General features: G+C 51.8%; 1 protein-coding gene across 2 annotated transcripts in view; it reads right to left on the bottom strand.

The window, feature by feature from the left end:
• The window catches only part of CPT1A (carnitine palmitoyltransferase 1A), a 65,084-nt gene extending 51,412 nt beyond the window's left edge, over positions 1–13,672 (bottom strand). The window contains exon 1 of one of the 2 annotated variants that reach the window (XM_057552281.1): positions 13,515–13,672. The gene's annotated coding sequence lies outside the window, so the exon portion shown is untranslated. Of the gene's footprint in view, positions 1–13,077; positions 13,237–13,514 lie in introns of those variants that run through there. The other variant, XM_057552282.1, reaches the window with a different exon arrangement.
• Between the last annotated feature and the right edge of the window lie 226 nt (positions 13,673–13,898).

The following is a 13,898-nucleotide window of genomic DNA, read 5'->3' as shown; positions in this document are numbered from 1 at the left end:
AGAAAGTCGTGGTTGCCTAGGGCTGGGGGGAGGTGGGGGTTCAGGAGAGGAGGGTTTCTCTTGGGGGTGATGAAATGTCCCAAAATTGATGGGGGTCACAGCTGCACACACGTGTGAATATACTAAAATCACTGACGTGTACACTTGAGGTGGGTGGATGGTATGGGATGTGAATGATCTCCCAATAAAGCTGTCACAAAAACACCGCTGTCTCATGAAACAGAAGTGTTATCTATTTAACACTCATGCATCTAAACCTTCTCTCCTCAGATATGTAATTCAGGTGGATGGGCGGGTGGATGCATTACTCCGTTCCCCCAGTGTGGCCCTAGTTCTCCATTCACACTAAGGACCCCTTTAAACAATTGTTACTTCATAACCTTAAGAATTACTATTAAATGCTTTTAGGTGTCACATGATATGGTGGTTATTTTCTAAAAGAGCTGCTGTCTTTTTTTAATGTCAAATCACCAACTTTGTGATTCAGATTAAATTCTATGCATTGCTTCACCAATACACATGGAAATATAACTATATGGTGTATTGTACGTTATCATTCATCAGGATGAGACTTTTTGCAGGTGCCTGAAGACAACTGTTTCAAATGTAACATGCACACATTTTACAATCAAAGTTAGAAAACTATTTTTTAACTGAATGGTAAGAGCTGCTATCTTTTGGCGATACATACTGAAATATTTACCAATGCACTTTTTTTTTTTTAAATAAATTTTATTTTTATTTATTTATTTAGTTTTGGCTGTGTTGGGTCTTAGTTTCTGTGCGAGGGCTTTCTCTAGTTGTGGCGAGCGGGGACCACTCTTCATCGCGGTGCGCGGGCCTTTCACTGTCGCGGCCTCTCTTGTTGCAGGGCACAGGCTCCAGATGCGCAGGCTCAGTAGTTGTGGCTCACGGGGCCAGTTGCTCCGCGGCATGTGGGATCTTCCCAGATCAGGGCTCGAACCCGTGTCCCCTGCATTGGCAGGCAGATTCTCAACCACTGCGCCACCAGGGAAGCCACTACCAATGCACTTTTATCATGTTGGGATTTGCTTCAAATCCACTGAAGGTGGGGGAAGGATGGACAGGGGAAGGAACTGCCATATGTGAGAACTGGTGAAGTTGGGCTGTGACCAAGTGAGAATCCTTATGCCTGTGCTTCTTTTTTTTTTGGCAGGGGGGTCATGCCACATGGCTTGCGGGATATCTTAGTTCCCTGACCAGGGATCGAACCCGTGCCCCCTGTAGTGGAAGCACAGAGTCCTAATCACTGGACCGCCAGGGAATTCCCATCTGTGTCTCTACTGTATGTTTGTCATCTGCTCTAATAATTGCTTAAAATATGTGTAAGGAAATAAAACACGTATCCTCTGCAGCCGGTGCTAAATCTCACACCCAGAGACCAACTTTCAAAGCTCCCCAGACGCAACAGGGAAATAGCTGCTCACCCACCCAACCACACCTACAGAAACAACAAGAAAGGAAGGGCGAGGCTGCCTGTGGGGTCACTGCGCCCCTGCCCTGGGGCACCCTCGCAGGGCATACCCCCAGCTCCTACCTTCCACCCAACCCAGGTGGGTGTGGGTGCAGCCTGAACGCACCGCCCTGCCTCTCCCACCCTGGAGTCGCCCCGAAGCAGCAGCTGGAATAACTGATGAAGACACAGCTACCATCATTTCCCAAAGGCTGACCACGGCCCCTGGAAATGAAGCATCTCCCCCGGGTCGCTCGACCAGAGGGTTCCTAACATCTCTAGAAATAGGGACCTTTTTCTTCAAATGTAAACACACAGGAAAGGTTCGTGGATAAAGCCTTTCAACCCTCTTCTTCCTCCCCTTGGCCCTGAGGGGTGGAGGGCTCCAGACCAGAGTTTGAAAACCACCATGAGAATGGTGGAACCTTGCCAACAGAGAGCCAAGCCGTTCCTCTGTATATTTCCCTGAAGTCAATCAGGTCAGCAGCCCCGCAGAGTTGGCAAAAGTGCCTGGAGCTGAAGGGCCACTGCTGACGAATGGCCTCCCCACTGCTGGCAAATCTACCTGCCTGTGAGCAAACCACCTCCAGGTGAAGCTGGGGGAGAGGCCAGACCTGTTCCAGGTGCAAGGAGGCATGCCAGTAATAAACTCGTGGAAAATCAGGAATTATGAGGACCGCAAAAGAGCCCCAGTAAACTTTACTGTATTAATACAGCAGGATGTTTTCTGTCTTACAGCAGGAGATATTGCCAACGCATGAGAGCAAGGAATCACACCTACATATCCCCTCCCGGAAGGAACAGATACTAATACTTCGCCATGTGGACCGGAGACTGCCCTGTCCCCAACTCTCCCTTCCCGGTCCACATCCCTAGAGCCCCGAGGAGCACCAGCCCAGGCTGGCACGGCTGTCCTGTCACTGTCAGCGCCGCTGCAAACCTCAACACACCAGGAGAGGAAGGGCCCTGCGGCCAGCTGGCAGGCTGGGGCCCGTGTCTGGATCCGGGCCACTTACCCTGGACAACCTCTTCTCTGCATTCCTTCAACCTTACAGAATAAAGGCAAAGGGCACGCTAGGGGACTTCCCTGGCGGTCCAGTGGTTAAGACTCCGTGCTTCCACTGCCAGGGGCGCGGGTTCCATCCCTAGTCGGGGAACTGAGATCCCGCGTGCTGCGCGGCACGGCCAAAAAATTAAAAAAAAAAAAAGGGTACAGCAGGGCCCCAAGGGCCAGGCGAGCAGGTGGCACCCCCTCCCCGGCTTCCCTGGGCCGGCGCGGGCTCTGCCATATCCCACACACGGTGTGCAGCTAAACCCTGAGTGTCCACGTGCCGGCCCCCTCTCCAGCTTCCTCTCCCTCCCAGGTAAGGTCACCAGGTGCGCAGACTGTTTTACCAGTTCATCTGCTGAGGGTCCTCTTCCAGCCCCTCTGCACCCGGGATTCAGCCACCCACAGGGCCCTGCCCAGGGCTTTGCCTTGTATCTGCGCACATGAGTCTCTCTCCAAGCTCATCTACATTGATGCCAAAAACAAGTCAACTGAAAACCCATCTTGCATCTTTCCCGCATCCTCCCCGCCAACTCTCTCCTTGAAACACCTCCAACCTCCTGCCATGCCGGGGCACGAACGGGCTAGGGTGGTCCTCCCTCCATCTCTCACCCCATGCTGGACCACCACCAGAACCTGCTGTTCTGGGAAGGCATGCTGCCCCTCTCCCCCAGTACCACTCCACCTGGGTGGAGAGACGCGGCTTCCCCAGGGACCCACCCACAGAACGTGCACCTGTGCCCCGGATTCTCGGGAGGCTGGAGAAGAAAACACACGAACTGTCTCCACTTCTGCACTCGGTTGTTCTTGCAAATCATCATTGGGCAACTACCGGAGGCCCTCGGACAAGAATTCTGAACTGGAGAGAACAGGGGGACAGTGGAAGAACCTTCTGGGAGCGCAGGCTGGCTGCTCCTCCCCGCCGAAGGTCTGGCCAGGTGATGGGAGAAAGCCCCTTGGGGACTGTTCTTGATGTGAGGCCACCTCCTGCCAGGCTCCGCCAGACCAGCTCGGGGGTAAACTGGAGGTGGCCGCTGGTGGCAGCAACCCCCCAGCTGCGGGGAGACATCCAGAAATTGATCCAACGTGCTGAAAACAGAGCCCTCTCTGTGTGCGTGTCGGCCGTGGGGCTACGGACCCGTTTATTTCCCCTGGGAGGACAGAAATCACTTCTGGCCGCATCAGGTGGAGAGCGCCCACCTGGAGCCCCACCTGACGGTGATCGTGCACAAACCTCCTGGCCTGGGACACACCTGGGCACTGCTGCCCGCCCTCCCCACCACCCCCCCCCCCCACCCAGCTGAACATGGGAACCATGTGATGGTGCCGCCTTAGAAACCAGGAGGGCCACTAAAGGAGGGAGACAGTCACCAAGGTCTGTGCCAGAGCACTTAAGCACCTTATGCTAATCTGCTCCAGGAAAAACACTGAGATCCAGAATAAGACACTCCGGTTGAGAATGATGACCTATTTATTGCAATTTTTAAAATTTACACTTCTGGTCTCGAATTACGCCGCTATTCCCGAGGCCCTCCCAAGCTCAGTCTCCTGGTCACCTCCTCTTTGGCCAGGCACACTGGTCATGCCCCGTGGCCTGTGAACTCCGACTCATAGCTGGGATGCCTTCTGACCTTTTTCGATTTCCCTTTTTCTGCTTCACACCTAGCTTACAGCTCCCCTCTCCCAGGTGCCTGCCTTGGAATGCACATTCCGGAAACACAGGAATTCTATCAGTTACATTTAGCAATTTCAGCTGCACTTGCTGGCCAATGACTTTCACCTGTCAGTTATTCGTTTAATCTCCCAACATAAGCTGTAAAGCTCCCCAGGACACGAATCCTTGTTGAATTCTCTCAACAAACCATGAGCCCACAGACAGTTCTCCAACAGTGAATGTGTCAAGTGAACAATCTGGGGGGGAAATGCTGCAACGCCTCATTCAATTTTGGTGAGACTACCTTCATTTTCACAGGCCCAATGCCACCCCCTAACTCCCTGGCCAATAAACTGGTCTGTACTTTGTCAAATGTGTTCACTTTGCTGTCTTTCTCCACAACCAATTCCTTTTAACAAAAGCCTTTAACCTCAGAGGTCAGTGGCCTGCAAATCGTAACACTGGTCATGTAATCAAGAAGTCATCCATAAGGACTTCCCTGGTGGCGCAGTGGTTAAGAATCCGCCTGCTGGGGCTTCCCTGGTGGCACAGTGGTTACAAATCCACCTGCCAATGCAGGGGACACGGGTTCGAGCCCTGGTCAGGGAAGATCCCACATGCGGCAGAGCAACTAAGCCCCTGCGCCACAACTCCTGAGCCCACGCACCTAGAGCCCGTGCTCCGCGCAACGAGAAGCCACAGCAATGAGAAGCCCGCGCACTTCAACGAAGAGTAGCCACCGCTCACCGCAACTAGAGAAAGCCTGCAGGCAACAACTAAGACCCAATGCGGCCAAAAATAAATAAATAAATTAATTAATTAATTACTTTTTAGAAAGTCATCCATAAGACATCCTGTTTCCCTCAAGGGCATCTGGCCTCCTTCAGAGCCGTCCTCCTCCACCCCCACCCCCAGGTTCTGCAACAGGCAGCAGGAAAGGAGGTGAAAGGTCACCCAATGGCAAGTGCAGGGCCAGACTTCAAAACAGGCCTGGGGAAAATTGAGGTGTGAAAATCACCTCTATAATATAAAACAATAAAAACTTGCCATGTGACAGCAGGTTTCCAAGAAAACGGTCTTTATAGCATATAATAATATAATATATAATAAATTATGTGTTGTCAGAAGCCTTTCAAAACAGTCTTGAAATTAACAGATAAGGAGAGAGGTAGGTAGTAGATAAATAGATAAGGCATACAGATTAATTTTTGTGCTTTTAAAAATGAAGATACAAAATATTCTTTCTACCAAAGTCTTTGGCATATGCCAGACAATGTGATCCATATTTTACCTGCGTTAACCCATTTAATTCTGACTGGAACCCTAGGAAATGGGTACTATTGCTATTCTCATTTACAAATGAGAAGACCGAGGCTTGGATGTCAAGAAACTTGCCCAAGGTCACAGCTAGCAAACAGCAGAGCTGGGAATCAGACCCAGGTCCAACTCCAAAACTCACGTTCTTAACCTACCAAGTTAGCTGGTAAGGACTCCACACAAAGTTCTACTTAAGATTCCTAACGTTACAACACAGATATAAAATTAGGTCACTCTGTCGTAACCAAAATGATGTGATTGCAACCAGCAGTAAAACTACAGTAAGTACAAATACAGCGGGTGCCAACTCTAAAATTATTCCCATGTTCCAGTATTTCCAGTATTCCCACTACAATTGCACAGTTCACAGGCCCACAGAAGCGGACCCTGCCCTCTTTTAAAATCCACCTCATCTAGAGGCCAACAGCTGAGCTGGAAATCCTCTGAGAAAAGGTCACCCACAGGAAGCGACAGCTTAGCGCAGCAAGAGTACCAGGCAGGGTCTCCAGGAGCACAGCCTGTATCCCTCATTGGAGTGAGGCTGGATGACACTTGGGCCAGCACCCCTGGAAAACCTCTTGAGAGAAGCCACTGCAGGCAAAGAATCTGTAGCATCATCTTTAGTGGGGGGCAGAGCAATTATCTTATCATCTACCACATATTCTTCTATGGTCTCATGACCAACGCCTGGGAGGGTTCAGCTAAACAAAGCTGATTCTGCCCTCCAGGACTGGCTCCAACTTGGGGAAACCATGTTCCTGCCATTCTTGACAACCAAGGTGGTACCCAGGTTTACCTCAGCACTGTTACCCGAAGCACATCAAGGAAAGTGCCAGGAAGGTTCTGGAAAGGTTTCACCAGCCCAGGGGTTCATGTGTCTTCTCAGGTTCCTTTTTGCTCTTTAGTATTTAGTATTCCTGCCATTTTGCTGCTGATGAGGGTGAGAGGTTGGATGCAGGCAAAAATTAGCAGTAACGGGAAGAAAAAATAAAAGGGTTCCTCTCCACTAGAGTGTGGGCACCCCACCTCTCTGCACACCACGGGCCAACCCTTATTTCCTTGGAGACATGATCCTCTGTAATTGTGCTCTTGTGTTTGTTCAGCAAGTGTGTACACAAACAAATACAAATTATTCTTTCCCTAATCTGACGGAGGCACCTTAGAAGCAAGAACATGAGACTCAGAACTCACTTTAAATTTGGGGGAGGGCTTCGTGCACAGGAAAGGTGCAGGAACTTTCATTTATGAATGGCTACATCTTGAATTGATGACAGAGCACTGAAGAGCCGCGTTAATTAAACTGGCCACACGGTTCATTTCTCGCAGTGAAGTATATCATAATAAACCGTTCACATTTACAGGGTAAAGATGCTCAGTCAAGGCAGGTTATAGGGGAAATCTGAATCATTTTCCCTTTTTCTATGGCTCTCGAAAAACAACAGCTTCTGCCTACCGAGGTACTGTAAAAATAAAACAAATTCAAATGTAAGACTTATACTGTGCCTTATCAACAAGTGATGGTTAATCAGTTAAATGCAGAGAAACGTGATTTCACCAAGAAAAAGAATTGGGGAAAGGTCATCGAGGGTCACATTTTTTTTTAATTTTTAAAAAAATTTTATTTATTTATTTATTTATGGCTGTGTTGGGTCTTCGTTTCTGTTCTAGGGCTTTCTCCATTTGCGGCAAGCGGGGGCCACTCTTCATCGCGGTGCACGGGCCTCTCACTATCGCGGCCTCACTTGTTGCGGAGCACAGGCTCCAGACGCGCAGGCTCAGTAATTGTGGCTCACGGTCCCAGCTGCTCCGCGGCATGTGGGATCTTCCCAGACCAGGGCTCGAACCCGTGTCCCCTGCACTGGCAGGCAGATTCTCAACCACTGCGCCACCAGGGAAGCCCCAAGGGTCACATTTTTATAAAGAAAATACAGAATGTCTTGGGGACTTCCCTGGCGGTCCAGCAGTTAAGACTCCACACTTCCACTGCAGGGGGCACAGGTTCAATCCGTGATCCGGAATTAAGATGCCGCATGCTGTGCTAGGCGGCCAAAAAAAAAAAAAGAAAGAAAATACAGAATGTCTTGGCAGGCCTAACCTGCCAAGATAATTGTCTAACCCAATTATCTGCGCTACCTCTTCAGGTGTTTTTCTCTGTGTGCGCATCCAGAAGGACCCCCTCCAGCCTGGCCAACATCAGGACAATGGCCTGAGCGAGGACGGCTGGGAGAGGCATGCATCCACCCAAGAGAAGTCCCCGAACCTCTCCTCGCCACCAGGGTGTGGTTCCCTCAAATGTCCCTAAAACCTTGTGGGGGGTGCCCTGTATTTCCCACGCACATGCTTCTCCTTTGCACCCAGAAGTACAGTTGAACTGGTCAAACCACACGTTCCAATTTGGGGACTGCAGAAGGCAGCTGTATCCATAAAACCTGCCTGAGGGGCTTCCCTGCTGGCACAGTGGTTAAGAATCTGCCTGCCAATGCAGGGGACACGGGTTCGAGCCCTGGTCCGGGAAGATTCCCACATGCTGCGGAGCAACTAAGCCTGTGCACCACAACTACTGAGCCCGCGTGCTACAACTACTGAAGCCCGTGAGCCACAACTACTGAGCCTGCGTGCCACAACTACTGAGCCTGCACGCCTAGAGCCCGTGCTCCGCAACAAGAGAAGCCACCGCAATGAGAAGCCTGCACACAGCAACGAAGAGCAGCCCCCGCTCACTACAACTAGAGAAAAGCCCGCGTGCAGCAATGAAGACCCAATGCAGCCAAAACAAAAAACCCTGCCTGCGGGCATGGTATTGTTTGCTGGAAGCTGTATTCATTTCACACCCTCAAAAACTACTGTCACATCTGGCCTCTTTTGGATCCTCATAAAACCCCTGTGAGACAGGATGACAGGTGTCAGAGGCACCGCCTTAGAGATGAGGAAGTGGAAACCCAGAAACACACACAGCTGATTCAATGTCACATCCAGTGGGCCCTGGGCTGGGGGAGGTGCCGACACCCAGGCCCTCTGCCTGCACAGTGGTCTGGGAAGCAGCCTGTCAGAGGGAGGGGGCACACGTTTTGGAGAACACAGATCCGGGTTCAAATTCCAGGTCTGCCACTTAGACGTGTGTGTGTGTGTGTGTGTGTGTGAGTGGGGGGGGGGGCGAGAGCACATGTCATTGCCATTCATAAGATCTGCTTCCTGTCAAATAAAGTACGCACATTACCCGTCACTCACGCTAGGTCTCCAACGCAGGAACATACTCTGTACCTTCCCAACCGCGGCCACAGGCCAGCAGCAGTCCTCCAACGATGTGGATTCCCATCCTTCCTCTTCCCACTGCGTTTGAGACCCCAGCCCTACGTCTTTGACATTTAACTTTCAGCAGCATTACTGTACTTCACTCTGCGCAACAGTGCGTGCTTGCAAAAGGAGAAAGAAACCAAAACTCCGTGCATTAAATCTTTTTAAGGGCACGGAGAGGCCGACACTTGGGAAAATCAGTGATACATGTATAATCTTATAAATGAAGTATTATTTCATAAAAAGCGAAGTCCAAGTTACAGCATATGACGACTTCTTAAAAGGCGAGGTTATTTTGTGTTAGCTTTTTTTTTTTTAACATCTTTTTTGGAGTATAATTGCTTTACAATGTTGTGTTAGTTTCTGCTTTATAACAAAGTGAATCAGCTATATGTATACACATATCCCCATATCCCCTCCCTCTTGCATCTCCCTCCCACCCTCCCTATCCCACCCCTCTAGGTGGTCACAAAGCACCGAGCTGATGAGCTGATCTCTCCCCGTGCGATGCAGCTGTTTCCCACTAGCTATCTATTTTACATTTGGTAGTGTATATATGTCCATGCCACTCTCTCACTTCATCCCAGCTTACCCTCCCACCCCCGTGTCCTTAAGTCCATTCTCTACGTCTGCGTCTTTATTCCTGCCTGACCCTAGGTTCATCAGAACCATTTTTTTTTTTTTTTTTTTTAGATTCCATATATATGTGTTAGCATATACTTGTTAACTTGTTTTTCTCTTTCTGACTTACTTCACTCTCGGTACTTGTTTTTCTCTTTCTGACTTACTTCACTCTATGACAGACTCTAGCTTTTAATACAAACTTGTCAGGGAACTAGATCCCGCATGCCGCAACTAAGACCCAGCACAGCCAAATAAATATTTAAAAAAGAAAAGAAAAGAAAAAAAAGAGCCATTTAGGAAGCAGAATCTAGGATGACCCTCAGGTTCCTGGGATGGGTGGGCAAACCACCACATGGAGTGTATGGACAATTCCTTTCCTTTTTACCTAGAGAACTCAGTGTCCAACAATTAGCCGATAAGCCTTCGTAAGCTGAGCGTAGCTACCCTATTTTCCAACCCTCCATAGAGGCCATTACCCTACTGTACGCCTGGAGAGGCACACCTCACTCGGCAGCACAACTGCTTTCAATTATTAACTTCCCTAAACATTCCTGGACATAAAAACAGCCAACATGCAAAAAACTAAAGGACATTCCACTGAACTGAGGCTCTCAGTCACCTAATATTTGCTTGGGGTAAAAGGTGAAGTTCACAAAAGGCAGCAAAATACCAGAAATCAACAAGCAGAAAATATTCCTTGTGTTAAGTAACAGATTTTTTAAAGAGTTTCCTTTATATTATCCATATTTTTACCATGTCATTAGAATGAACTGTTGAAGGTTGGTAGAATTATTCATATATTGCCTATTTTTATGCAAGATCTTTCAAAATATAATTATATAGATTATAAATATAATTGTGTACAAATATAATGCAAAGGAAACCCCCTCAAAAAGGCTATTTTCATAGCTATTTTACTTACATACCCATGAAAGTTTGGCCTCTGCTTAATTCTTCCCAATTCTGTATTTTATAAAGCATTGGTTTGTTTTCTTGGCAGTAGGATTTGATGTTGATGGAGCTGTGAGATGTCTGTAACAGATTTTTTTTTTAATGCCCTGTACAGCCTAGACTATTTCTACAGTTGTCAAGGAAACTTAATAGTGGGGAGGGGTACCGGGTGAGGAGGCCAGCTTTGTGCTGAATTCCCACCTGCACCCCCTTCATTTTGCACCGTGTGCCTGTAGTACTTATTTTTAAAACAGAAAAGTCCTCGCAAGAAAAGCTCAAGAGGGGCTCAAGCCATTCGAAGAAAGTACAGGTCTCGTTAAATAAGAGGGAGAGTCTCCGAAACACACTTGAAACACACCAGCTTGAACAACAATTTTATTCTTAAAAGCAGCAATTTTTCCGGAATTCAAAGTGCAGGCTTCCACCGGTAACTGAACTGTCAGGTCTGCCAATAATAACCATGCAGAGTGACTAAACATTTTTTCCAACAAAGGAAAAAATGCATCCGATCAAAGCGCAGAACCAGCCCCGGGCCGGAGCGGGTACGCGTTTCCGCCTCCCACCTTCCCACCGCCTTTAGACTCCAGGCTGCAACTTTAATTGCTCGCTTGGAACGCGTCCTCACTGGCAACGCCAGCAGCTGCGGTCGGCGCGGCCCGCCCCTCCCCACCCCGGGCGTCACGTGACGGCTGAGAAAAGTAGGGGAAAGGTTACCGCGAGCCCCGCCCCCGGCCTGGCGCGCCTCGGGCGCTCAGATCCTGTTCCACCGGCCCGGCCCGGAGACACCTTCCGGAGCGAGCTGGCGCGCGTCGGCGGCGCTGCCACCCCGGCGACAGCGGGCGAAGTGCAGCGCCGCTGGGTGGGAAGGCCGAGCCCTGCATGGTCAACTTTGGGGACAGTTAAGAGCTTGGTGTGCCCGAAGACAACCCACACCAGAAACGCTGCCCCGCGCCCCGCGAGCCCAGAGCGCCTCCGGAAGGGGCTCACCGCGCGGCCCAAGGAACAATTAACTGTGCTTCCATGAATGGACACGCGGGGCCAGGGTTGCGTAAGCCCGGGCCCTCGCCCCAGGCTTCCCCGGAGACCCAGGCTTGACCGCTCGGTGACCACGGGGGCTGGGGCCGGGGCCAAGGGCGGGCGGCAGCGACGCCAGGTTTCTTCCCTTCACCTCTGGGTTAGGCCGCTTGTTTTCAGTACAAACTCGAAAGGTTATTTCGGCCTGTGCATGACGCCAATTTCGGCCACTCTTGATACAAAGTATGTGCACTCCTTAAGATGGCTCTTTTTCTGATTCCAACAGCTGTTCACATGGAGTTCAGTGTGCAAGATCAGGTCTAGCCACACATCTTTGGAAGGAAACCGTTCATTTACATACGAAAAGGAGCCCCCCCCGGACACGCAGGGGCAGAACCACCCCAAACTCCGCCAAGAATTTCGCATTCAGCTCCTATCACTTAGAAGTAAACACTCCCTCGCCTCAACGATAAGCATTATCATCAGCATTAATGTTCTCATTTATGCCACACTCACTGAGTCACCTTAAATAATTTGGAAAGGGGGGTGATGCTTACTGGCATAAAAAAATAAAAAGACCAGTGTGTTCGGCCATTTTTTATTCATTTGGTTTGTGGTTTAGAAGGAAATAAGCATGCTTGAATATCTGGAATGACCAGAAACCGGAAGCCTGTGTGAGAAAATGGTGTAACAAAATACACTTTTCAAAAGGTTAAACTGATTTTATTTGGTGACTTACAAAGTTAACAGTTTCCTACTAAAATCTGCCCTTCAATATTTTAATATCACATGGAGCACAGAGGAAACCGAAAGCAGTTCCGAGTTGGGAATATTAAGTTGTTCTGTATTCAACCTGATTTCTCGAGATTTTTAACTCTTGGAGTTAAAAAAGTAAGATCATCTTTGTTCCGTTCGGCTTTAACGTGAGTCAACCACCGATTTACACTATAAACACACTGATCCACAGCCTTTCCAAAACGAAAGGAACTGTCTGCTCGCCCAGGGTAGTTGGGGTTACGGGCTGCCAGAATAGGGGCCCCGGAGCCCGGGCTGCTCTACCGCCCTGACCGTGCCGTCCGGGCTCGCAGGCCAAGTTCGCCCAGGCCTGGTCACGTGAAGCGCCCACACCCTCCCACCCCCTGCAAGGCAAGCTCCCCGGCCCGGCGCGACCTTGGGCAGGCTCTCCTCGCCCACCTGCCCTAGACCGCGCGCCGCATGGAGGGATGGAGGACGCTCGCAAGAGGGGACCCAGGCCCGGCGCCTCCATTCGCATCCACCTAGGGCGCTCGGACCCCGCCTGGAGTCCCAGCGCCAAGGGCGTGTCCCCACGGCTGCGCTGCGGGGGCGGGAGCCTGGAGGGGGTCGGCGGCGCCCTGCTGAGTCCCTAGCATCCCTCTGGCTCCCGCTTGGGCCGGCCCGCGACCAAGGGACGGCCCCCCAGACCCAATCCACTCTCGGAGGGGGAGGGGATGGGGCGAGACAGAGAAAGGATCCGCGGCGCCCTGCCAAGTCCCGAGGACTGAGCATCCCTCCCGCCGTCGCGTCCTTTCCACTGCCCTACCGCGGATCCCCAGACCCAATCCACTTCGGCGAGGGGAGTGGGATGCCGGGGAAAGGGAACCGGCAGTCCTGGTGGCCCCTGGCCGGGGGCATCCTACCAAGTCCGGAGAGTCAAGCGCCCCTCCAGCTCCCATACAGTACCTGCTCGCAAGGCCGACCGATCCTCGGGCAGACCCCGAGACCCAATCAACCCACCCCTGGGAAGTGACGGTGAGATGGTAAGGGAAAGAGAGCCGGTGGCCCTACTGGCCCCAGCCCGGAGGCGTCCTGCTAAGTCCGAAGGGTTGAGCATCCCTCCCGCAGCCGCACCGGACCCGCCCGCATGCGGACCGACACTGACGCGGACCCCCTACACCCAATCCACTGCGGGGTATGGGGAGTCCCGCCCCGCTCCGGTTTCGAGCTCTCTAAGAACCTCTGTCCCTCGGCGCCCCGACACAGGCGGCGGCCCCCCGCCCCCGCCTCGGTCCGGGCCCTTGCAGTCCCCGTCCGCCCCCGGCCCTGGGCCCCGCCGCAGCCAGCCCCCGGCTCCCGCCAGCCCCCCAACCCCGCGGCGCGCGGCCTCAGCCCGGCCTTACCGAGTCGGCGGACAGAGGCGCGGCGACAGCTACAGCAGCAGCGGCGGCGGAGTGAGCGAGGCAGCGAGCGAGCGCCGGGCGGGAGGACAGCGGGCGAGGTTGAAGGCACCCGACACCGCCCGCGGCCGATTGGCTGAGGCGCGCGGGGCTGTGCGGCGACTCCCGGCGCTCGGCGGGCCAAGGGCGGGACCTGGACGGGACGGGGCGGAGCATCAGCAGAGGCGGGGCGCCTTGGGGAGCGGGTCGGGCGAGGAAACTGAGGCTCGCAGGGGTGCAGGCCACCTCCGCCTCTGCCAGCTTGAGGCCTAGGACGAGATTTCTCGCCCTGCGAGCCTCAGTTTCCTCATCTGAGAAATGGGCCAACTCATTAGGGCCATGCCCGTA

The sequence above is a fragment of the Balaenoptera acutorostrata genome, chromosome 9, assembly GCF_949987535.1.
Source record: "Balaenoptera acutorostrata chromosome 9, mBalAcu1.1, whole genome shotgun sequence".
NCBI lineage: Eukaryota > Metazoa > Chordata > Mammalia > Artiodactyla > Balaenopteridae > Balaenoptera > Balaenoptera acutorostrata.
The sequence above is the reverse complement of the archived record's forward strand: the minus strand, read 5'-3'. Positions and strand labels throughout refer to the sequence as shown.